Raw genomic sequence first — 25,863 nt, forward strand, 5'->3', positions numbered from 1 at the left:
TCAATGGACCTCCAAGATGTGTACAACCACATCAAGATGGACAGGCACTCTTGGAGATTCCTCCTTGTCTGGTTGGGAGCCCATCATCAGTTGAGTGCTACCTTTTGGTCTTGTCACCACCCCCAGAGTGTTCACCAAAGTGATGGCAGTGGTGGCGGCTCACTTGCGGATGCAGGGGCTCCAGGTCTTCCCCCTACCTGGACGATTGGCTCCATTCCGCTCCCTCCAGGCATCAACTCTCTTAAGCCAGGGATTTCCTTCTCCAGACCACCCATCAGTTAGGCATAACTATAAATCACAACAGTCCCATTTGGATCCAGTTCAAGTTCTCTACTTCATTGGGGCTTGGTTAGATACCACTCGGAGCAAGATATTCATAACTCCAGACAGACTTCAATCCCTCAGACATCATGTGTGGCTTATTGTTCAGGCCCAGTATCCCCCTGCAGAGTCAGTTCTTCTGGTGTTGGGGTTGGCGGCCATGATCACCCTGATCCCTGTGGCTCGTTTGCATATGAGGGTTCTCCAATGAACTTTAGCAGTCCAGTGGTCATTGCTAGACCTGGCGTTATCTCATCCAGTTCATTTATATCGGGCTTGCAGGGATTCTCCTTTCTGGTGGCTTCAATCCTCTGATCTTCTTCTGGGTCGTCCGTTTATCCGTCCCACCTCAATGACCTTGGTGACCATGACTGCCTCCCTACTCGGGTGGGGGGACATTGCATGGGAAAGACTGTCCAAGGCACGTGGTCTTCCCTGGAGATCCTGGAGATGAGGGCGGTGCTGTTGGCATTGCAAGCTCTTCATGCCCATCTTCTCCAAGGGATGATTGCCATCCAGACAGACAATATGTCTGTAGTCTGGTACAGCAACAAACAAGGGGGAACCAGGTCTTATCCCCATTGTTGCAAAGTTATGAGATTGTGGGAATGGGCGATCTCTGGCTGTTTTCTGGTGGCAACGCACATTCTGGGGATGTACAATATCCTGGCAGACAGGCTCAGCAGATCTATTCTGATGCCTTACGAGTGGTCTCTGAATCCTTCAGTAGTGGAACAGATCTTTCTAAAGTGGGGCTGGCCTTGCTGCAATCTCTTCGCTTCTTCCAATGTGAAGTGCAGCAAGTTTTTCTCTCTGAATCCCCCCTCCAGGGGAATCCCCCAGAGACGCACTCTAATTCATGCTTGGCCCTCCGGTCTTCTGTATGCTTATCCTTCACTCCCTCTGATTCCAAAATTCATTCAGAAAGCTTAATGGCTGGGAAGCTTAGTGATCCTCATTGCCCCCTTCTGGCCTTGCCAAGTTTGGTTCCCTTCTCTATGGTCTCATGCCATGTGTCCTCCTTGGACATTTGATCCATTTCCGGATCTGATCACGCATCCCTCAGGGATCCCACACCCAGATCTGGTCAGGCTGAAGCTCACAGCTTGGCTGCTGCAGTTCCAGTGATCGCTAGGCCTCCTGTGCTGTCTTCTCCTGTTAAGAAGATTTTGGTGAGAATTGCACCAAGATACTCCAACACACGAATGCAACAAATATAAACGCTGTTCTTGAAGCAAAGGAAATTTATTTAATGAAAAACAGTACTTGTAAAGCACTTTTCGTCCCACTAAATAGTGGGACTTCTTCAGACAAACAAATGTTCTCAGCTGCTGTTTAAATAACCCTGTCCTGCATTTGATAGGACCACTAGGAAGGTTTACTCCATTGAATGGAAACGTTTGCAGCAAACTCTATCTGTGGAAGGAGATGGGCATTATTGGTAGGGGAGGAGCTTGGATCTGATGCTGGAAAATGCGGCCGAGTCAAATCCGTACTGGATCCGTGTTCCCCCACAGGTTGAAGACAAATGAAAAGCAGCAACTCGGATGGAACTTTATGGTGAGTACATAACTTTTTTTTTTTTGGTTAATTAGTGTTAATCTTGTAAAGTGTTAATATTGTAAGTATATATTGTCAGTATTCTACACATGTTTCCAGTAGTTCTTACTGCAGAGTATTAGGTATTGCAGAGAGGATAGTTGCTTTATTAGATGGTTGTCTTGGCTGCGTAATGTCCATCTGTTGCATCAAGAGCATTTATATTTGTGCAGCTTTATAAATATTTCCTTCATTTTTGGTTTTGAAAGCTGTAATTTTGGATTCGGTTCTAGTTTCTCTTGTGATTTTTGTTCCAGGATGCTATTTCGGTTTTACAGAAAGCCCTTTCACCAATACTAAACCCAAGGATGGTCTTTGTGGATAGTTTGTGTGTTTAAATTTTAATGTATGTTTTAATGGAGGGCAGTATTTTTAGCTTTATTATCTTAAATAGTAGAATGTTTAAAAGGAATGTTGCTGTACCCTGACAGCTAACCTTTTGACTCTTTATAGTAAGTGGCAGTAATGAGTATTTGCATCTGTCAGGAAGGCTAACGTGATTTTGTTGTCCGCTCTTTGCAAAGTGTGAGTGTTATGGCTTGAGTGTAGTGCAGTTATTGGGAGGCTATATTGTAATTTGGATATCAATACATTTTTTGCCTGTTATAAGTCCTACCTCTGGTCAGAGAATGTGTGATGTTTTGCAGCATACGTTTAATTGTGAGAGGATTGTTTGGACTAATGGGACGGTGGTCTAGTGTTAGTGTCAAGTATATTTGTTGTGTAATTTTGGACTTCTGATTTTTGGACAAGTCTAGTATTTTAAGAGGTAATGCATTTTATTTTATTTCTTGGGAGTGGCAAAGTGCATTATACCTGATTTGCTTTTGTTAATCAGCAGGTTATTTTTGCAAGTCCAGTTGCATAGTTTTCCTGAAGTCACATTGTTCTTTGTTGTTAGGTTGTTAATATTTTTATTAGTGTTTACTAAGAGAGTATAATCAGCATTCATAGTTGGGTTTAATATAGGGAGTCAAAGGTTATGTCACTTGGGTAGAGTCCACAAGGTGATTTCCAAGTGTTTGGAAGCCATTGCAACTTGGAATATTTTGTTTAAATATTTTTGTAACTACTTCAGTGTTTCTGGGCTAAAGTTAAGTTTTAGTTTGTATTGTAGGTGATTATGATCTACTGTTTAAGATTTTTCATTGTGTCAGTGAAGATTGCAGTGGTGAAGAGGCCTTTGTTCATGTAGTTTATAAATAAATAAATAAATAAATATATATATATATATATATATATATATATATATATATATATATATATATATAAAATGTGTGTGTGTGTGTGTGTGTATGGGTTCATATCGGATTACCGAAGTTTCAAAACTTTGAACATCATACGGCCAAGACCATATGATCAAAATTTTGAAACTTCGAAACTAAAAATAAATAAATAAAATAAAAAAATTTTTTTTTACGTTTTTGCAGGGGTGCACCCCCACACCCCTTGCTAATTAAATATACCAACTTCAACATTACACTACAGTGAGGAAAACAGTAAATTTCCCATTATGTGGTGTACGGCGATCTCCATTCAAAATGTTCAAAGTTTCAAAACTTCGATTATGTGGTCTCAGCTGTATGATTTTCGAAGGTTGAAACTTCAGTAATCCGATAGGGACTCGTGTATGTATATGTCACTTGAGAATATTGCTGCTACAATACTAAAACTGTGTTGGTTGTATGTGAGAAGACTGTAGGCAATTTAATGTGTTCAAATACATTGTGTATAATGTTTTTTCTAGCATTTTTGCCAGAGGGCAAAGCTTAATTTTTAGTTGAAGTGTTTGTGTGAGGTTGTGACTGACTGCTTTGGAAAGGGGGGGGGGGTGATTAGTGTATACTTAAAGGGCTAACACCTGTTGGAAGGGATACATTGCATTCATGCATGTAGATGTTTATAAATTAATGTTGGTGCTAGTCAAAGAAAATTTGGATGCAATGTACTGTATTTTCCCCTTTTCTTTTGTCTACTGTTTATAACAGTTTTGACTCTCTGGTGGTATTTCTCTGAATTAGAACATAGGAGCTAGTTCCTTTAATATACTGTTGGTGATAGTATTGTTATTGTTAGCAGCAGTGATTGAGATTTTTTTGGTTAACTAGAAATGAAGCTGGTGGTAAACTCTATATAAAAACCAAGAACCAGAAAAAATAGTATTGAAATATAGAGTGCCAAGTGCATGAGATATAATGGAAACCACAAAAATATAGACAAGCTATTTTAATACACACTGAGAATAAATCCAACACAGTAAATCGATAAAAACAATAAATTAGTTGAGCACTTTTGTTTCCTCGAATACATTGAGACTTTATCAGAAAAGCTGTAATCAAACATGAATCCCTATAATTTATACAAAATAAAATCTTAAATTGATCATTGTTAATTAAGTATTTAGATAAATTTATGTACTTCAGTTACTTAAAATGATAGTGTACTTCAGTTATTTAAAATGATAGTGTACTTCATTTAAAATGCATTGTAACCAGTGAAGTACATAGTAAAATGTTCATGTTTTAATATATAACTTTGCCACATACCATCTTTAAAACAAATATTGCATTTATTTCTTAAAAATATTTAAATAAAAAATTAAATATATTTATGGATTATTGTTCAAAAAAGCATAAAAATCATAAAAAGGAAACCTACACCATACGACCCTATTAAACCAATATAGTGTAATAATTTGTATATGTAAATTAAACATCCCAAAGTAAACAAGGTGGAACAGTGTTAATTTATAATTCAGTAGCCCTCAACTTTAATACAGGTTTGATAGACATATTTACGTTTAAACCTGGAATATTCCAGCATTTAATTTTAGTTGTCATGCAATTTCCTTGTACCTGTTTTCCTAGTCATTACCTTCAGGGCTAGCAGTGATCTTATTAATAATGCCAAATCCAAATGAGGTAAACTCAGAGCATGAAATCAGATGTTTATGTAAAGTGATGAACTTATTTTTTGTCAGTATGTCATAATTATGTTCATAAAGCCTTTTTCTTAAAACTCTGTCTTCCCCACATAGAATGATGGGCAAGTGTTGCATTTTGCGAGCTATACAAATCCTGCTGTTAAACAACTACACCGAAACATTTTTAACTTGATGTTGTTAATAACTAAACTAGCAACTTGTAGAATGTATGCACTCTGTCTACATTGCCCACATTTTACCGTATTGCCAGTAGTATTACCACCTTGTGTTTTACCCCCTTGCTCAAAAATGTTTGAGTTCCTTGAAACCTTACTCACAAAGTTGAGCTGATTTCTAATGACTGGAAATATATTAGGGTTAGATCTAAGTGTGTTTCAATTTTTCTCAACACTAGACCTAATCTCATGGTAGTCATTATTGTATTCAACAACCATAGCTGTACCAAATGTTGTGATGTCTTCTTCGTGTTAGGGAGATCCTGCAATCTGACTTCCAATATTGGCTTGCATTTTTCTTCTCTTGATGTCACAACTTCTACCAGCTTGTCTACCATATGTTTTGGGTTTAACCCCTGTCATAAACATATTTTTTAACTCGTTAATTTCTTCCAGAAATGTATCTGTCTGAATCATTCTGGCAAGCCTAAGTGCCTGCCCCTTCACCTGACTTATTTTTTGTGAATATGGGTGTGAACTAGTAAATGTAAGTATGTGTTACTAAATGTGGGTTTCCTGCAAATGTTTGACATAAAACCTTTGTCTGTCTTCAGTATAGTAGTGTCTAGATAATTGGAATTATCCATTGATACGAATATGTACATTTTAAAAAGTTGGTAGTGGTTTGCAAATAATCAATAAAATCTTGGCAAGATCATCTGATCCTTTCCATAAAATAAAAATGTTGTCCAGGTAATGTAAATATGTGCCACAAATTTAAAAAAAATTCACTTTGAAACTCATGATGCTCCCATTGCAACACCAGAAACGTATTTGAAGAATTCCCCTTCAAATAAAATGTAATTGTTCTCTAAAACCAATACTATATACTGTTCTATTAATTTAATCTCATTGGTGTTTAAAAACTGTAACATTAAAATCCTTCATGAACAAATTTGATACCTTCCTCAATAGGAATGCTAGGAAAAAGATCAACAGTGTCAAACGTTAAAAACCCTGCATCATGGTCCCATAAGTAATCACTGATTCTCCCTAAAAAATCCCAAGGATCTTTTAATAGATGGCTACCCAACAAAAATAAAGGATTCCGTAATCTGTCAGTCATAACACCTGTAAAGTGGGTTTTATATCCTTGAGCTGCTCCAATGGGTCTGAAAGGGAGATCTAAGATAGCCTAATGATTATCCTAATGAACTTTGGGAATTCCGAAGAAAGTCAGAATTGTAGGGTTCAGTATCATAAGAAACTTGCATAAATCTGGGGTAATTCTTACTTCAAGTATTAAATCTTCAAGTTGGTAATCAATTCTTTTGTATGCTATATTTATTTGGTTTCTAGGCACTGATTCGTAGGTGTTGCCATCTTGGAGCAGCTTCATCATAGCTACTGAGTAGTTAATTGCATTGAAGACAACCATGTCCCCTTCCTTATCTGGCTTCGTAAGTCTTATGCTCCTGTCCTGAACTAAATCCATCATAATTGTTTTTTTTTCTCATTGTTAGTAAGATTATGGTAGATAGTTTTTTTTTTTTTTTTAACACTACCAAGTTTATTTAACTCTTCTAAACAAGCATCTTCAAACATGTGTATGGTATGATGTAAACTAGGATTGGTTAACTCCTTTAGTGAGGTAACAAAGTAGTTTTTTTAGTGTGTGACAAACATATGATTAGTGTTGGGAGATTTGTTAGTTGGTTTGTCAGTTATATGGGCAGTTTTGGTTTTGTTTGAGGTCCAGAATTGACCTGAACTAGATGTCAAGGTCATTTGCTCATTTCTAAGTTATGTGGTCTTAGGAATGTTGGTAGCTAGTTTATATTATTTTCTGATCTTAAGGTAAGCTTTATTATTTTGATCATTTTTCCATTTTTGTCAGGGTTTATGTCTTTTTCCTGAATAGGTCTTTTGTTTCTCAGGTTAGCCATGGGAAATATTGCATCTCTACTCTGCTCGTGAGTCAGCCTTGTGTGATAATAGCAATAAATATTTGTTTTAACATTAAAAATGCAAATGAGTAAATATGTCTAACACATTAAGATCTTTGCACCTCACTGAGCAACAGAGTCCTTGTTGGCTGAATGGGTGGTTGGTAATAAAGGAAATTTAAATTTTTAAGGTCTTTGAGCAGCGAGGTATATTTTGAACAAAATATGCAGGTTTCATTGATGCAAATTATATATTGCAGTGCTAAGTATTAGCCAGATTTTATTGCGTATTTAATTGCTTTGCATAGGCATATTAAAGCCTATGTTTGCCTCCAGCCAAGGAAAGCTGTAATAATTTTATGTGATGGTTTATGCTTTGCAAATTAGTTAAGAAATAAAGTTTTTACTGCTTATTTCCACTGTGTGGTCTTGCCGATCTTATCTGACTGTAGTGAAACCAGCCATAAATTATAACTGCTACAGTGGAATTTTACCCAAATTTGTTTTCTTTTCAGTTCATTCATGTATTTCAGGAGAATAACAAAGAGGTATCTGTAACTGCTCATCGGACTAGGAATGAAAAAAAAACACTGTTAAGTCAACAATGGACATTGTCAGCTTTAACAGTATTACACAGACACACACAGATACACACACAATTTTCAAGGGGTCAAGCCCCATGTACCCCCCCACCCCACCCACACACACACTGCATATCTAAGTATGATAACTCCAAGATTGTACAGCCTTGGGGTTAAGTAAAACCATACTTACATTCAGAAGTCTTTGGTTTTGCTGAAACAGTATGTGCTCTTTTTTTAAACATGTTTATTAAATCATCACATAAGATGTAGGCAAACATGTACAAATAGAAAAGAAAACAAACCATGTTAACATTTATTCATTTGCATGCATTATACATGACACCTATTCTTTCTTTATAACTATCATCAGTCCAACATTACTAAATTGCTGAATTCCTGCCTTCCCTTAAACCGCACACCGCCTCCTGAACGTTTTTCTGCATGTATTGTGTTTACACAATCTCCATTTATTTCTGTGTAATTTACTTCTTTTTTTAATCACTCTTTCAGTTCTTTTATTTCTTTTACAATATTCAGTAGTTCATATGCAACTAGTTTGGATTTTAATTTCCATTTTCAAGTAATTGCTTTTCTGGCAGCCAACAGAATTAAACTTAACAAGGCCGTACTATGTCTAGGCATTTCAGATCCTGTATCTCAGCTCAAAAGAATCATTTCCTTAGTTACAACCATTTGCTCACCCAATACTTCTATGTACTCTGTACCAGGTTTTAAAATCTGCTACCTCATTACACTGCCATGGCATACGTTTCCAGTTATCTCTTTCTTCCCCATCACGCCTCTAACATTTGCTGTCTATCTGAGGAAAAAATATTTGAAGTCTACTAAGGGTATAAGAATACCCATGCAAACACTTCCCAGCAAAAATTCTAAATTTACCTGATTTTTTGCATACTTTTTGCCATACATATATTTTCCCATTGCTCTCTTGTAAATTGCTTATCCACTCTCTCTCCCCAATCATTTCTAACCTCCTCTGATTGATTCTTATAGTTATCTTGCAGTATTTTATATGCCCTTTTAATTATCCAAATTTTAACAGCAGTTTCTCTCCTAGGCTTGACTAAAAACTTTACTAGAGCTGGTCTTTCACTTAGGATTCCCTTATTCATTTCTCTTCGCCTGTACTCTTGATATCTAGCCTTGGTAGGGAAGGCAGTTTCTAGCCTGCAGTCCAAAAGTCATCTAGGTCTCGTTTCACTCTGTTAGTTATTTGCTCTCAATGCCTTGGTTTCTTTGCCAGTTTTCTCCAGTAAATTCCACCCCCTCTTGTTTTTCTGCACCTCTACAAAATGTATGTTCTGTGAGCAAATATGAGTTGCAGAAGTTAACTACTAAAGTTTTACTCCTACATAATTCAATATATCCCTTTATAAAAGTGTTGCGCAGCTGAGCGAATGACTCTCTTATGATGTTCTTCGTGTTCCACTGTTGCAGTCATTACATTTGGGTAATCCTGCTGGCAGGTTGCCCTCAGTCGGCCTGAATTACAAAGTCTTGGGTCCTGCGTCGGCTGATGTCGCCCCTTCCCTGACGTCAGGTCATCAGGGGTATAAAAGAAGCAGCCGACGCCATTTTCTTTAGTCTTTCTTGCTGCACGGTGCCAGAAGCAGAAGCAGTTCGCGAGTGCCGGTCGGCTGACTTCTGAGATTTTCAAGTTCGAATTTCAGATCCGAAGTCTTCTATAAATCTAAGTACCTCGTTGGGGAAACTTTTTTCTTGCTCCAGAACTGATGTCAGGAAAAAGTTAATAATTGTATTTCTTGTGGGAAGCAAATATCTCATAAGGACTTTCATTCTTACTGTATTCCTTGTCTAGGCCCTGATCATAATTTTCTGAGTTGTCTTTTGTGCTAGATTTAACCAACGCACTATTAAGCGTCGGTATGATTTTGCTTTAAGCTACTTTGGACGCAGATTTAATTATCCAGAAATGTCGTCGGAAAGCCATCCGACTACCAGAGTTCACAAAAAACGCAAAGAAAAAGAAAGACAGCCGAGGCCCAAAACCGACGAAGCTTCTCCTAAGCCAGTTGCCGGTTTGCTGGTTCTCAGTGAGGCGCTTTCGCAGGCCCCTACCGACTCCCACGTGGAGTCGGCCATGCCGCTGGAAACTCAAGGTATTGGAGCCTCGGACGCTTATCCTTCAGATGGGTCCGGAGCCACTGAGCAGGCACCGGCTTCTGAGGGTGTATTCAGATCCAAACATCTATACATTAAACCAACTTCAAAGGCAAAGACTAAAGCACCTTCAAAGGCAAAGAAGCAACCTCAAGAGCCACGTGTACAGGCCTCCATGCCCATAAAACAGATGCTCAAAATGGCCAAAGACTTGATTACCTTGATCAGGGGTTCCCATCCCCCTCCTGATAAGAGGCTTAGGCAAGAGACTGACTATGAATCTTCAGATCAGGTTTCCATTTCTTCTGATTCCTCTTCTGATCAGGAATATTCTTTTCCCCCCATGAGGATTCTGATCCTGAAGAATCCATACCTTCAGCTTCTCCTCCTAAGGACTACTCTTTTGGGGAAACCTTACATACCATGAGGGAGCATTTTCACTGGGAGAGCCAAGATTTTTCAGAGTCTAAAAAGAGGCTCGGGGATTTCCTGTTACTACCTCAGCACAAGCCACTAGTCATCCCGCCTGTGTTAGATGTTGTAGATGATGTGTTTTCGGAGTCTAGCCTTGCCCCTGACTCCTTACCTCCAGCTCCTGTTAAGCCTGACAGATATTACAGGGTTCCTGACTCACATAAATTCCTTTTTAAAAACCCTGCTGCAGACCCAGAAACTATTTCTCAGGGTCCCAAGGGAGTTAAGGCATCCGCTGCAAGAAACCCTACCCCTTCTGACAGGGATTCTAGGGCACTGGATAGATGGGGAAAAAAGGTTTACACATCTCCTACCTTGGCTATAAGGGCCTTAAACTGTCAGTTTCATATGCTCAAATATCCGCAACATGTCTTGGCATTGCTTAAACAGAAGATGTTAAACTCTGAATGTGTAGAAAACAAGGAAATGCAGGATATTTTGCTTGCAGCTGAACAAGTTGGAAAGCATACTTTGCAATGTGGTTTTGATTCTTTAGAGGCCTCCTGCAGGGCCGCAGTTACAGGTTCTGTAATTAGAAGGCATGCTTGGTTAAAGGAACAAAATCTGCCTGATCATGTTAGTTAAATTATTAGATGCACCTTTACAGCATGATTCTTTGTTTGGTGTTAAGGCAGAAGAGGTGTTAAAGAAAATGGAGGACAAGGCTAAATCTATGCAAACGGTCAAAGATTTCTTACAAGTACAGCCACCTAGGTTTAGTAGACACTGGCCAACTAAGAATTGGTCCATTCCTGTGTCAGACCTCAAAGGGGCAGACCCAGATGCCCTAGAGGCAGATCCCAGGCACAAGGTTCATACAGGTCAAAGCAATGGGGTGCTTCTACCTCCAAAAGTGGAGAAGACAAATCACAAGCTTACAGGAAACCGTCCCAATGACTTCCCCCTACCTGCACCAAGCACTTATTTCCTGGCAGCACCTTTAGGGGGAAAATTAGCACTTTTTTCTCAAAATTGGCACATAATAACGCAGGACAAGTGGGTTTAAAATATCGTGTCACAAGGCTACAAGTTCCATTTCCATACCCTGCCAAAGGCAAACGGCTGGCCAGATCTGCCAAAAAATCAATGGGCAGAGGTACAAAAACAAGTCTTCTCTCATGGACATGAGGGCCATTCAATAAGTGCCAGAGCAAGAGCGGGGACAAGGATTTTACTCAAGACTGTTCTTGGTACCCAGAAAGGACAAGGCCTGGAGGCCAATACTGGACCTATCGATTCTGAATACATTCCTGGATATACCAAAATTCAAAATGTTGACTTTGCAGCAGCTACTGCCCATGCTGGGCAAGAACGCTTAGCTTGTAACTTTAGACCTAAAAGAGGCATACCTGCATGTTCCAGTCAGACAAATATGCAGAAGATACCTCAGATTCAAGGCTGTCTCAATGCACTACCAATTCACTGCACTGCCCTTTGACTTATCTACTGTGCCCAGGGTCTTTACAAAGTGCCTGGCACCAGTAATTGTATTCTGCAGACAGAGGAATACAAATATATCATTACTTGGATGACTGTCTAATTCAAGCAGAGAACAAGGACATCCTCCTACAGCATCTGGTGTTTGTGAAAAAACTTCTAACATGCCTAGGGTACACTGTCAATGAAAAGAAATCAAAACTAGTACCCTCTCAAGAGATAATATTCCTGGGTGCAAGCTTAAATACAACTGCCCAGATGGCTTATCTCACGCCAGACAAACAAAGGCAACTGATTATCTACTTCAAAATGTTAGCAACAAAGACCCAGTGATCTGCAAGAAAAATTCTGCAGGCTTTGGGCTTCATGGCATCCTGCATCCTACTAATTCCATATGCAAGACTGCATATGAGGAAACTTCAATGGTACCTAAAAAGTGTTTGGACTCAACATTGCCACAGCCTGGAAACTATAATTACTCTCATTCCCTGCCTGCAACAGGAGTTTTGATTGTGGGCAAAGGCTTGTCACCAAAACAAGAGACAGCCATTCACATTACCCCCAGCCAGGCAAACACTAACAATGGATGCGTCAGATTATTCCTGCAGGGCCCACATGGCAGGAAGATGCATTTAGGGAACATGGACCTCAAACCAAATGCATCTACATATCAATCAAAAAGAGATGCTAGCTGTTCAGAATGCCCTGACATTATTCAAGGATCTACTTCAACCAGGACAACTACTGATAAAGACAGACAACACCACGGTCATGTGGTATATAAGCAAGCAGGGGGGCACACATTCTTACCCCCTTTGCAGACTAGCCATGACTTTGTGGGACACAGCATTGACTTACCAAGTACATCTGCAGGCACAATTCCTGCCAGGAAGGAAAAATACTCTGGCAGACGAACTAAGCAGAAATCTCATGGATTCCCTTGAGTGGCAGCTGGATCCACAAGTCTTCAGCATGATAACAAGGAAATAGGGATGCCCGGACATAGATCTATTTGCCTCCCCTGGCAGACGAACTAAGCAGAAATCTCATGGATTCCCTTGAGTGGCAGCTGGATCCACAAGTCTTCAGCATGATAACAAGGAAATAGGGATGCCCGGACATAGATCTATTTGCCTCCCCTCACAACTACCAACTAAAGAAATTCTGCACAAGGATTTATCACAGACAAGCATGGAAAGTAGATGCTGTATCCTTCAGCTGGAAAAAGCTATCAGTATATGCCTTTCCCCCTCTGCTTCTCCTCCCCAAGGTACTCCTAAAGGTCAGACAGGAGAAGCCAAAGATGATACTGATTGCACCAGACTGGCCCAGCCAGCACTGGTACCCAGTTTTAAGGAGCTTGTCTCAAGTGTCCAGCTTGGACCCTACCTCAAGTACCGCATCTACTGTCCCAGCAAAACCATCAGATCCTGCACAGTCAGCTCAAGACTTTAAACCTGGCAGCATGGCGGATAATGTAGTCATACAAAACACACCCCTCAGCAAAGCTGTGATGGATGTCATTTTGGAAGCCAGAAGGCCTAGTACTAGAAAATCTTATGCTGGAAAATGGAAAAGATTTTGTGCTTGGAACCAGGCACAAGGAACAGATACAGCAGTGCCAAATATTCCTCAGATTATACAATACTTAACTGAGATGCTGGACAAAGGCCTATCTTTTTCATGTATTAAAATTCATGCCTCTGCCATTTCGCTCATTACAATGCACAGCCACCAATCTTTTCTCATCCCTTATTAAAACAGTACCTCAGAGGAGCCAAAAATGTAAGGCCTCCAAAGAGATCACCAATGCCTGCATGGGACCTCAACTATGTCTTGGAAAAACTCACCCTGCCTCCTTTTGAGCCGGCTGCTACTGCTGATATAAAGTTTTTATCTTGGAAAACAGCTCTGCTCCTAGCAGTAACTTCTGCAAGACGAGTTTCAGCGCTACAGGCTCCCATGGCTGTGGAACCTTTTATCATTTCTTATCTGGACAGGGTCTCCCTGAGGACAAACCCAACATTTATGCCTAAAGTGGTGTCCATTGTGGGGTGTCCATTGTGGCTCTTAACCAAACCATTCATCTGCCAACCTTTTATCCAAATCCACAGAACAAGGGGGAAAGAATTCTGCATTACTTGGACGTACTCACACAGCTTAGATTCTACTTGGACAGAACCAAAGTTTTCAGAAAGACAGAGCAATTACTAGTGGCATATGCTACAGGATCACAAGGAAAGGCTATCTCAAAGCAGACTATTGCAAAGTGGATAGGCCACTGCATTCGTTTCTGCTACTTATACCATGGCAAGCCAGTGCCTAAGGGCATTTGGCCACATTCCACCAAAGCTGCAGCCACTTAAGCAGCCTTTCTCAAGGGAGTACCAACGAAGGACATTTTAGAGGCAGCTACTTGGAGTTCAGTGCACACCTTTACAAAGCACTATCATCTGCCACTCTACTCCAAATCCAGGGCAGGCTTTGCCACTGCAGTTCTGCAGGGTCTCATAGCCGCTCCTAATGCTGTTTAGCTCCAGCCTCCCAACCATAGCTTTGGGAATCTACCCAAATGTAGTGACTGCAACAGTGAAACACGAAGAACATCGTACAGTTGTGTACACTTACCTTAAATGTAGATGTTCGAGTGTATTCACTGTTGCAGTCCAGGTTACCCACCCGCCATCCCCCCATGTGGTGTATTTGCTTGTGGATGAAGGTAAAGTTTATATTGCTGCATGTTACTTTATATATAGATATAAATTTTGACTACCCTTTTTGGGGGCACCTGACATCTGGGGCAAGAAAAACTAAAGAAAATGGCGTCAGCTGCTTCTTTTATACCTCTGACGACCTGATGTCAGGGAAGGGGCAACGACGGCTGACACAGGACCCAAGACTTTGGAATTCAGGCCAACTGAGGGCAACCTGTCAGCAGGATTACCCAAATGTAATGACTGCAACAGTGAATACACTCGAGCATCTACATTTATGGTAAGTGTACACAACTGTACTTTCTTTATTCACAGACTGCTCATGTGCAGGATATTGGTAACAGATTCATTGTCTATATAGTAATTATAAAATCTGTGCCAGACTTTTTCTTTCATTAGTTGCGTTGTGTTGGGACAGGTATGTCAGAAAACAAAACATATAGTGTAATGGGTAGGTTCATTTACACTAACCTGTATTTATTGCAGGAATTTTCTTTATGGTTCTATGAGAAAGGAAGTGAATTGGTTGTCTTCTTAGATCAGAGGGAGGCTTTCAGCCTGGGGAGATGTTTGGGGAGGATCGTAGTAAGCATAAAAAGCAACCGGGATTCTTATAGAATCGAGTGCTTTTTGTAGTTTATATAAGGATTCTGTGGTTAGGCAAAATTCGGTTGGGCAACAGTATATCGAAGAAAATAGGGTTGTTTCAAGGAGGTTCACCACCACGTCTTTTATGTTTTTTCCTTTAATTTGTTTAACCATTTGATGGCAAATAATGAGGTTTGGTATATATTGCAGAAATATCTATTACTGGGTTATTGGGTTGGAGCCAGTGTCGCCTTAGCCCTGGCTAAGCAGTAAAACACGAAAATACAGGGAAGCATACCTGCATTTGTTACAGTCCATTAATGTTAATAAGTAAAACAATTGATAGACAACTGTGTAATTCTGAAACCGCATGCATTACTAAATTTCAAACTTCCAGCATTTTAAATGCATTTAAAGTTTAATGAATTGTATCCGGTTCTTTTAAATTATGTGTGATGGATTTGGGTACTGAGTTCAAACACCTGACCTTCAGAGTGCACTTTACCATATTAGATGGTAAGCAACAAATAAGCATATTTAGGTTCATAGGTTCATAGGTTTATACTAGGCTATCTGCCCTAAGGCATTTATAAGCCTAGCCCAAATTTTTGTGGCTTACGCCACCCCTTATATGAAAAAATACTGTGCCCATTAGTTTGTTGTGCCTCTGTCCAGCAGTGACACAGAGATGATTCCCGGGGTAAACCTACGATCTCCCATCCACAGGTCTAGATTTCTCTTGAACAGAATCAGCGAGGTGCTCTGCCTCACATGGACCGGGACTCTATTCCACAGCATAGGGAGTCTCTGAGTGATAAATCTATCCCTCCAGCATGTCCTATTTATATCCGTGCTAAGGTTTAAGTCGCTTGCTCTAGTGGTTTTGGTGGATTTGGATTTTTGAGGTGGAGCATGTCCATTAATTCCGGGTTGGACATGGCCTTGTATGTCAGGCACATGTCACCTCTGAGCAGATGGTATGCGACTGAATAGAGCTGGAGTTTCTTCAATCTGGCAGCATATGACAGATTTTGGAGTCCCTTTATCCTTTTGGTGAGGAACTTTTGGGGTCTCTCCAATTGCTGCAGATGTCGGGTGAGATACATCCCGAATGGGGCATTGTACTCGATCATTGGTCTGATAAGTGAAGAGTACAGGGGAACAATGACCTCACTGGATCTGGATGTGAATCCCTTCATGATCAGGTGGGCAATGTAGAAGGTCTTTCTAACCACTTTAGCAACGTGAGTGTCAAAAGAAAGGCCACTGTCAACCTGGGTCCCCAGGTCCCTGATAACCTCTTCTGTGCTTAGTGGATTGCCACCTATATGGTAGCTTGGGGTTACCTTGTTTTTCCCGAAGGGTATGACTATACATTTTTGGCGTTTAACTTCAGGCCATGGCTCTGGCACCAGCTATCTGTTTCCGTGAGTCCCTTCTGAAGGATATCCGTGTCCGATGCACTTTCCACTATGGCCCAGTTTGCAGTCGTCTGCAAACTTTGTCAGCCAAAGTCCTCCCATGTTGGCCTGTACTTCTGAGAAGTAGATGCCAAACAATAGGGGGCCAAGGACCGAGCCCTGTGGGACACCACTTGTGACCGGCTTGGAGTCTGACACAGCGCCAGCAACTCTAACCCTGTGGGTTCTGTCCTTAAGCCAGTTTGCAACCCATCTTGTGACATATGGGTTTACATTTAAGCTGGTAAGTTTTTCTACAATACCCGAGTGGGGTATTGTGTCGAAAGCCTTTGCAAGGTGAAGGTAGGCTGTATGGACTGCCTTTCCCTCATCAATGGCCTTGGTGACTGTTTCGAAGAAGTCGACCAAGTTCAAAAGGCATGATCTTCCCTTGACAAAGCCAAACTGGGTCGGGTCCAATGTCTGCAAGTCCCCTATATCTTTGTTTATGAGCTCCATTATGATCCTCTCCATAGCTTTGCAGACTAGACTTGTTAAGCTAATTTAAAATGGGGCTTCTCTGGTCACAGGAAGCCTTTCATGTTTTGGAGGAAAAGGTGGAGTGTTGATGTTGCACAGAAATTTTATGGGATTGTAGCACATGCATTAGGGATTACAACAGCAGAAGACGTACTGCCACAATGAAGTCTGAGATAAGAAGCGTATATGGCAGTGAAGGAAACGGTAAAAGACTAGATTGTCCTAGTATGACTTTTAAGGGTAAGCAGGTTTTTGTGGTGGTTCATTCTGAGATTGGAAGTCTGTTGGCTTTGGTTAGAGGTTTGCAGTTGTACTGTCATTGGTTTATTTGTGGTATAAATCTGGAAGCATTCATCTAGAGAGTTTAAAATCTGTTTAATTTGGTGTGTCCACTTGAGATAGAAAAGGCTAGGGATGTTCAGTTCTGGGCAGCTTAACAATTTTCCCAGCTATTTCTCTGTCTTCCACTTCTTCAAGATGTTTGAATGGGTCTACTTGATATGGCCGACATTTCAGAATGTCGAAAAGCACACGGCCGAGACCATTTGATCGACATTTGAAATGTCGACCATACAAAAAAAAACACAGCAAGATCTTACCTTCACGTTGCAAGCAGGGAGGCTACACCCCCCTCCGCTCCCCCCATCCCCCGGAACTTAAATATACCAACTCCAAGATTGCATTACAGTGCGGAAGATGGAAATCTTTCCATTCTGCACTGTTTGGAGATGCCGGTTTTGCATGGTCAACATTTCGAATATTGAGGTCTCGGCCATATGGTCTTTGACATTCTGAAATGTCGACCTTGTGAAGGGGACCCGTTTGAACCCATATAAGTATTATGAAGCACTGAATAAAGTTTGATTTGATTTGGTAAAATTCCAGCTACAGGAACAAGAAGGACTTGATGCACAAAACTTTCCAATGTTGCTAAACTCCGCTTGTAACCCAGTAATGCACTACTGTAATGGCTGTCTCAAGTTCATTTGTATATCAAAAATGTTCAGGTGCATCAAATGAACACAGACTGTTCTTAGGAAAACTTTCACTTTTTCAGGGTTCTTTAGTTTTTGTTTGTCCATCCTTCAGTGCTTCCTTATATAGTTTGGTATATTTTCCTGTTTTTGTTTCCTGTTTCTCTTTTTTTTTTTTTCCTTTTTATTATCTATGATTTGTGTAGGCATCTGTTCTGTTGTCACAGCTTCTTTAAAATATGCCATTGTGGCTAGAAAATGTCACTCACAGACGCACTAATTTGCTTAGATGTCTCATATGACAGCCACAGGCACTCCATCTACTGAAAATTTAACACCACCGCAAAGTGATGCCTTAGCAGGTTTCTTTAAAGTTATTCAATGTCTTCAGAGGTGGTGAAGAAACTTTTTTTCCTCCTTTGTTAAGCAGCTTTCATAAACATTCTGAGATTCTGAATGCTAAACACAAAGCATGTTCCAAGGCAGTGAAGATTAACACATTCAGAAAGTTAATAAGAGGAGAAGGTAAAACCCAGACTCACACTGTGAAAACTCTAGGGTTTGGTTAACTACTGATGCAACATATCCTCCATGGCCCATTTTGCCTTTCTCTTAATCAGGCAGACATAAGTGCCATTTGAAATAGTACTTTTTTGTTCATCTTGTACACAGATTTTAACGAATCAAAATAAAAACCTCTGGATGTATGTATGTCCATATTCATCTGTAATGGATGACATTATATTGAGCAACATCCAACTGGGCATTGGGCTTCCAAGATAGCTACACACTAAGTAACAGCTTAATTTCAGCTCTCCCAATGTAAAAACAGAAACTCGGAAAAGAGAACTAATGAATTTGTATTTTGTAAGTAAATTTCAGTAACTGGCTAGTATGCACACTGCCTGGATGCCAGCAAAGAAGAAGTTCAAGAGAAACTGATAGAAAATCAATCTCTGATGGTGAGGACTAAACAGTATCTGAGAAGAGTCCTGCAGCTGTTCAGCAAAATGCAGTTCAAGCTGCAGCTCTGGTACAAGGCATGATTTCCAGTAATCTAGAGGAAAAATAAAGTCAAATGTGTTCAGAGATAATTAAAACAAATGAAACACTGAAGGAGTATATCAACTCAAATAAAGGGCTGGAAAAAAAATGGAAGAAGCTTTAGACAGAAGTTCAGATGAACTGATAAAACTGCAAAAGTCAGACTGAAATGAAGAAAAGGCTGAACATGACACTGCTCAAGAAGAGATGTTTCAAAAATGGTGGAATTATAGGACAGAGCAAGTACAGAAAACCTGAGATTTTCTCGTGTACCAGAGAAACTGGAAGGAATAGACTGTATTAATTTTATGAAAGCACAATAAGCAGCTGGACGGGTATTCCACATCAGGATTAATTGTGTGTATGCTCCTAACCAGGCCATGAGAAAGCAACCTAGACCTTTATTAGTAAAGATGTAATTATGCAAGCAGAAAGAGTTGACTGACAAAACTATTGCAGAATGGCAAAGCACTAAACGTTGGAGACAGTAAGAGTGCTTGTGGAAATTGATTACCTCTGTACACCAGGCAGAAGAGGAGTAAATTTATTCCAGCAGTCGGAGAATGTTGAGAAGCAGGTGTGAGATTCAAGTTGCTGCATCCAACTAACTTCAGAACATATTTTTTTCTGGAGCATCAAAGTCTTTTTTTTTATGCAGAACACAAGGAGGAAATAACAAAAGTTTGTGCAAAAAAGTGAGCTATCAAACAGAAGGGGTTTCCTATTGCTTATTCTTTTGATAATAAAGCTCATAGAGAGACTGCCAGTGAAACTTTTCCACTGTTCTAAAGGAACATGCTTGAGAGAGACAAAAAGGCACAGGAGTTGACTAGAAGAACCAGCAGTACTTTGGAAATGAACAAGAAGCTGGATTTGGAAGATGGAGATAAACAGAAAGAAAAACAGCAACTTGGAAATTAATGAATAAATCTGGGATTACAAAGCATCAATTACATTTGCGAAATATGACTGATCAAAAACCCTGGAAATATTGGATTTTTATGACTTTTTTAAACTTGTATGGGACAAAGTATATGCCCTACTTCATATCATTAACATTTGAAAGAGCATTGAGATGAGGAGGAGAGGAAGAAAAGAGGTAGCTGTAAGTAAAACCAATTTTGTTAACAGTATTTTTATAAAACATGACACATACTGCATACTATAAAGTTTTTTTGGTTATTTTTATGGTATAATAGGGATACTAAAGTAAAAGGATACCCATATTCCTTTCTTCTTTCTTTCTTCAGTTTTATGAAATATAGGCACTGCAATGTAAAACGAGAAGAAAGCCTCGACAAATGAGCATGATATAAGTAAAGTGTTTGTGCTTTTTTTGCTTTTGCATAGGACAATGACTGACTAGATTACAGCCGTTGGCTTGATCTAGTAAGTTTTAAGAGGAAGCAAGTAAATACAAGAACAGTGAATATAATGAAAAGTTTTTATCTAGTAAGTAAATGTTCACAGTGCTACATGAGAGGTTTGTAGCAGGAGGCTCTGGTTCTCATATTTCTATGAGGAAAATCTGATAAGGGTGCAGTAAAAATAGAATACTTCTTTCTTTCAGTGGCTAGGACATGTTTTTTTCTGAAAGCATTCAAAATGTTTTCCATATCTGATAGAGGAATAAAGATGAAACAAAAACAGACAGCACTTAGTGTAAGCAGAAGCACAGGTTGTACCATGTGTCTTACCATGGATAACCTTCATTATAGGTTAATTCAGGTGAGGCAGTCAATCTGGGATATTTGTTGCTATTAGGGTTAAACATTATTTGAATATGAAGATAGTTTTGGGTGTTTGTACTAAGTTAATAGATTCTTGGGGGTGTTTTTTGAGGGTTTTCATTAAATCAAAAAGTCTTCCAAGACTTGACATAGGTTCAATTAGATATGACAAGAAACAACTGTATAAAAGATCTACCTTCCAAACATTAGTGTATGTAACACAAAAGCTGAAACTAGACATTAACAGGTGGGAATAATAATGACTTACCATAATGATAATGACAACACTTTTCGTATTATCTTTAAATGTTAATGTTCTCGCATGTTTATATACACAAAATAAAGAATTGTAAAGTATATTAAAATTGCAGAGGGCAGATAGCTATGTTACACACGACCAGTTTGGAAAGAATTGAGCTTATGAATTTGATAAAGGATTTCAGGAGGGTTGTTCAGATGAATATCTGGGACAGGCAAAAAAGGAGTAATTATATTAATTGTTAGAGGAGCTCCCACAGTGGTAGAAGAGGGTCAAAAAAGATAATGGTAGGTTTGTATTATTGAAGGGCTACTGGCAAGGGATGAGGATTATGCTAGCATGTATTTATATTCCACCAAAAAATGCTACAATGAAGTTTAAGAAAGTTCTGCGAGAAATAATCCGCTTTCACTAATTAAATATTATTTATAGGTGGGGACTGAAGTTTGATTTTTCAACAGTGAGGATGTATCTATGGGACCTATAAGGGAAAATATAACAAAAGAAGGTAGATTTTTGAAGATGCTTATGAAAATATTTAATACAGAAGATGTGAATTCAGTAGGAGTTTGGAGAGAATTTACATATTATTCCCCAAGGTACAAAAACTGTGCTAGGCTAGACAGAAATAATATTTCTCAGGAACATGTGCATTTAATTGAACGTTGTGATACACATCCAGTAACTATTTTGGATCATACCCCAATAATAACTAAAATAAAAATGCAGGGTAATGAAACAAAAGTGAAATATTGCCACTTCCCCACCAACCTTTTAAATAGGAATTTAAGGAATGGGTAGTGGAAATTATTTGGGAGTTATTAGGGAAGATAGACATTTCTTCTGAAAATATAGCTAGGGAATGGGATAAAATTAAATTGGAGTTTAAAAACCAGGTAGCAGTAATAGAAAAAGAGATGTGGTTAAGAAGTAACAATCATTATTTAGAGTGACTGACAAAGCTTAAAGTATTGCAGAAGAGGGGGAAATCTCACAGAACAGGAAGAGGTGTAATTGCAGAGTGCTAAAGAGAAAATAAGGGACTACCTTGATAATATGCATGAGTTTAGAAAGACTGCTGTTAAGCAACTGTTTTTTGATAGTAATTTCAGAGCACAAAAACTTTTAGCACAATGGCTCAGTCAATAGAAAGTTGAAGAGGCTGTTCCTAAGTTTAGGGAGCCTATATCAAAGAAAATAACCAGAGATACTTGTGACAAAGGGTGATGCTGCCAGCACAGCTATCTGGAATTTTGTAAATAATTTTATGCCATTTGTGAATATCAACATGATATGTACAAGATGATTGTTTTACAAATGTATTAGAACTGTATGTCGTGTATAGCAAACTGCTTAAAAGTATTTGCAAAGTGCTGTTTGAAATGCTACCACAGTATAACTTACTGGAAAAGAACAGAAATGTACATGCACTACTGTAACTGTTTAAATGTATATAATTTAACAGTGGAAACTGGGATACAGGAGGTTAACCTAAGTCTAGTAAATGTTAGAAAAATAGCTGAAATTAAATTACTTTATGCAATAAAAGATGATATTTTTCAGTTTCAGTGTAGCAAGGAGACACAATGTCTAAAACTAGAGGCTTTCTGTATGGTCTTGGTTGGAAATGTTTTATTGTTTTATGACTTCCAGCATTTGCCAAAGATCTGAGGAAAAGCCCTTTGTCTATGTATTTTTCCAGGTAGATGCTAAATGCTACCAGCTGCCATTAATGGTTGATTTGGGTCTGGGGACTAGAAGTCAGATGACAGGAAATATCATTCTGCAAGCTAGCCCAGTAGTAATATTTGAGATATTAATTTAAGAAGTCTCTGAGAGAGAGCCACAACATTCTGTATTCTGTCTTTGACCTGACAACATTGGCTAGAAGATCCATTCACCACATCTGCCTTGCTCTGATGAAGTAAGTTTCTAGGTAACAGTATAATTCTCTTAGATAAAGTTAGGAATATAGCAAAGCTAAGTTTAGATATTTTTCTTTATTTATTTGAGACTGTCATGCAGGTTTATTAGGTACTTCCTGTGATTTTGAACTCTGATGCCACTGTAAATATATGTTTAGTATTGTTTTGTTTTTTATTATTTATTCATAGGTTCATATATTCGTAGTTTAGTACTAAGCTAACTACCCTTGCGAGCCATTTTTAAGCCTAGCCAATTATCCCTTGTGAGACTCAAACCCTGCACCTTGTGTTTGTAAGGCAATCACCTTAGCCATTAAGCCACCCTCCCAACTATTTTTTTTTACTGGGGAGATGAGATAACATTCTCAAAATTCTCGCTGACTTCCTGCATCATTTTCAGCTTGATCTCATTAGGTGGGTTGACATCAGTCAGTGCAGCCACAAATTGCAGATATTTCTTCATCTGGGTGGTCTGATCGACTATGGTAGGGCCCTGTGATGCCACGAAAGCCATCTCTGCAGTTCTAGGTGCAAACCTTCAAAATCAAGAAGTTATACAAATCTCACCAGCGGCCGTTTTGACCCAGCTGTGCAACTTATGCACCAGCTACCGTTCACCGCCCAGCATGCACTGCGAATTGCATTTCATTGTGGCTGATCTGTGTAAAGATATTTAAGTTCTGAGAGTAATTGCACATTTATTTGGTGACACTGTGGGCCACACCTAATAGCATTGCTTTTGATCAAACTACCATTTGTATTAAGGGCCTCAAAGTAGCTGATAAGGGGTCTGGTGGCAGTGATAACTATCTTATAGTCTGGGCAGAAGGGGGCATAGTTAGTAAAAATTAGGGGGCATAGTTAGTAAAATTTCCTAGGTGTGCATGTATCAGCTACATGGGCAGAGACACGAAGCACTGGTTGGACAGAGAGAGTATTGGAAGACTTGGCTTGGAACCCTGGCTAAAGACTCAACTCTATAGCTCTGCCAGTGGAGAGTCTTACTGGGGATTTGGAGAAAGAGGGAGAAAGCAGCCCCGAACTGACTGTGGTCTGTGTGCTCTTAAGGGAAATTGCACTTGATGCAGAGCTGCATCTGGAAATACTGTGTGTGTACTTATCATCCTCCCAGTGTATGTCCCCACTTTTGTCAGTGGTGAGGATTGAGGCTCCTTGATTACTGGCCCAGTGGTGGGGTGTCACAGTACTGTAAAGGTATTAGAAGTATTTTGGAAATTTTATGAAAATCTGAGAAGTGTGTAAATCTAAGAAAAAAGAACAAATGGAAATGTTTTGAAGAATTAAATATGCCGGGGTTAGAGATATCTGTATGAAGCAGAGAAATGTGGAAATCAAGAAAAAGTACAAATGGAAATGTTTATGGAAGAATTAAATATGCCAAGGTAGAGGTAGATGAGGCTGAATTACTAACAGTTAGGATAGGAGGAGATGAGATAAAAATGGTGATGTATAACCAATCTTCAGGAAAGTCTTATGGAATAGATGGTATTCCTGTGGAAGTTTGGAAGCTAGGAGGGAATAAAGTTATAAATATCTGGAAGGTTTTGTTTAACAGTATTTTAAAAGGGGAGAAGCGCCAACATCTTGGAAGAAAGCAGTGGTGGCTGAAATACTTAAAGATGATAAAGACCCATCAGATAAGCCATTTTCAATTCTGAACTATAATTATAAAGTATTTGTCTATAATGGCTAAAACAATGGCAAAGGTGATGGCAAAACAGATATGGATCATTGTGGTTTTGTGGAGAGGCGGCAAACTTTTGACAAACATTAGTAGAGCAGTGATCTAGAGGGAAGCAGAATGTAATAAAATTGGTGGGTCTTGGTGCAGAGAAAACATCTGACAGAGTAAGCTGTGATTGTATGAGAGCAATTGAAGCATCTGCATTCCCTAATAAAATTATAAAGTTGATTAGGAGGTTATATGAGGGATTGTATTTGAAAATTAAAGTTGGGGGGGGGGGGTTCTCTGATAAATTCTGTCTGGAGCAGAGGAACCAGGCAGGGCTGTCCTCTTTCCCCTTTGTTATTTGCATTATGTTTAAAACCATTGGCATAGAAAATAAGGGACTCAGAAATTCAAGGATATAATTGGTATGGTAATCAGGAAATATTGGCTTTATTTGCAGATAATATTATAAAGCAAGACAAAGTAGTTCCTGCAACTGGTTCAGAAACCCTAATTATAGAACAAAAAACTGACGAGGAAGCCCAGGATCACACAGAACTGAACATTTAATGTGAAAACGCAAAGCAAATAATTGTATATATGATAAAACAAGAAAATGACATTTCAGTGAAGTGGAACATTCTGAGACGGTTTCAAGTCTTTACAAGATATGAAATTAATGAAGATGAAACAAAGGCAATAAGCTGTAAGCTATGTACTGACATACAAATTGGTTCAGCAATACCCATATTTATTGGGACAGGATAAAATCAAGTACTTTGGAGTGTGGATTAAAGAGAATTCTGTTATGATAGCTAAGGATATGTGGGAAGAGACTAAACAAAAGTTAATACAAAAACTGTGAAATTGGAATCTCTGTTTTATGGATATGGCTAGCAAGATACAAGCGGTGAAAATGTTTTTAGTCCCTTTATTTTTTTATATACCGATCCGTCATATTATTATCATCCAGATGAGAAGCTGTGCATTGCAATTAGTTAAGTGTTTAGTATTTTATCTTGGAGGGGAAGAAAGCAAGAGTCAATTGGGATAAGTTGATCTTTCCAGTTGAACAAGGTGGTGTGGAATTACCTGATTTGAAGGGGTGTTTTTAGAGCTACACGGTTAAGGCTCCTATACATATTACAGGCAGAAAGCTATAATTCAAAGCAGAAAGGGATGCTGATGAAACTGGGGAGATGATCAAGAAACAAGGAGAGACTAGGATTTTGGATGTAGATCCTTCAGGACAATTGCAATAACCATAAAGAATATTATATTCATAAAGTAGCAGAAAGTATTTCAAGAACAAAGCCAGAGTAGGAATGGAGAAGGGAGATTATGCCGATAAGGATGACTACAATTAAGGGTACAGATATTAGGCAAGAGGAGGCTGG

The 25,863-nt window shown here is 39.1% G+C and overlaps 1 protein-coding gene across 1 annotated transcript in view; it reads left to right on the forward strand.

Annotated features, from left to right (window-relative positions):
* Window positions 1-25,863, forward strand: part of HMBS (hydroxymethylbilane synthase) — a 378,523-nt gene that overhangs the window by 31,017 nt on the left and 321,643 nt on the right. The gene's annotated exons all lie outside the window — the stretch shown is intronic.

This window comes from Protopterus annectens, chromosome 8.part0 (genome assembly GCF_019279795.1).
Source record: "Protopterus annectens isolate FY-2018-M chromosome 8.part0, PAN1.0, whole genome shotgun sequence".
Taxonomy (NCBI): domain Eukaryota; kingdom Metazoa; phylum Chordata; order Ceratodontiformes; family Protopteridae; genus Protopterus; species Protopterus annectens.